This window comes from Pundamilia nyererei, unplaced genomic scaffold, assembly GCF_000239375.1.
Source record: "Pundamilia nyererei isolate P.nyererei 1_Seehausen unplaced genomic scaffold, PunNye1.0 scaffold00381, whole genome shotgun sequence".
Taxonomy (NCBI): domain Eukaryota; kingdom Metazoa; phylum Chordata; class Actinopteri; order Cichliformes; family Cichlidae; genus Pundamilia; species Pundamilia nyererei.
The window spans coordinates 281,427-282,282 of record NW_005187782.1 but is presented as its reverse complement, the minus strand read 5'-3'; the positions used below and the strand labels follow the sequence as shown (position 1 = coordinate 282,282).

The window sequence follows — 856 nt, the reverse complement described above, 5'->3', positions numbered from 1 at the left end:
ACCAGCTCATTATCATTCGTAATGAGCTCTCGTCCTTTTGTATGAAATGGTAAATGGACTTGTTCTTATAAAGCTCTTTTATCCTCTGAGCACTCAAAGCGCTTTAGGCAACTTACCTCTTTCATCCATTCATACAAGCACTTTTGATGCTTAAGAGTTTTCTATCTAACATTCACACACATTCACACTCCAGTGGATGCATCAGAAAGCAACTTGAGGTCAGTATATATATTTAGCATGCAGACTGTGGGAGCCAAGGATCAAAGCAACCTTCCGATTAGTAGATGACCCGCTCTAGCTTCACCTACTTCTTTTCCCTGCACTTCTTTGGAAGTGCATGGAAAAAGGGTAAAAACTGTCGTGTCACCTTCCAGTCATATTGAACACAACATGATGTTAACTTTGTAAATGATGATGCACTTTAGGCAACTTGCTTGCAACTGATTGAGCTGTGTCCCCTAAGTTCTAATCTCAGTCAGATCTTCCCCTTGCTCATGAAAACACCAGTTTGAAAACACCAAGAGAATGATGGCAAAATTGCTCATCTTGAGGCTTCACGGTGGGATTTCAATAACCAATGGGTGATGCCAAGCATGGGTGGATGCATGCATTATTTTTAATATCCAGTATCTCACAAAAGTAAGTAAACCCCTCACATTTTTGCAAATATTTTGTTATGTCTTTTCATGGGACAACATTGAAGATATGACACAGTGTACAGCTTGTATAACTTTATCAGAATCAGAATCAGAATCAGTTTATTGCCAAATGTTGAGCAGGTTTACAACATTAGGAAATTGCTGCGGTGCTTCAGTGCAAACATAGTGTCATAAATTGCAATTAAATAGACATGAAA

General features: G+C 38.8%; 1 protein-coding gene across 1 annotated transcript in view; it reads left to right on the top strand.

Moving 5' to 3' along the window:
- Positions 1-856, top strand: part of LOC102197653 (uncharacterized) — a 17,361-nt gene that overhangs the window by 7,886 nt on the left and 8,619 nt on the right. The gene's annotated exons all lie outside the window — the stretch shown is intronic.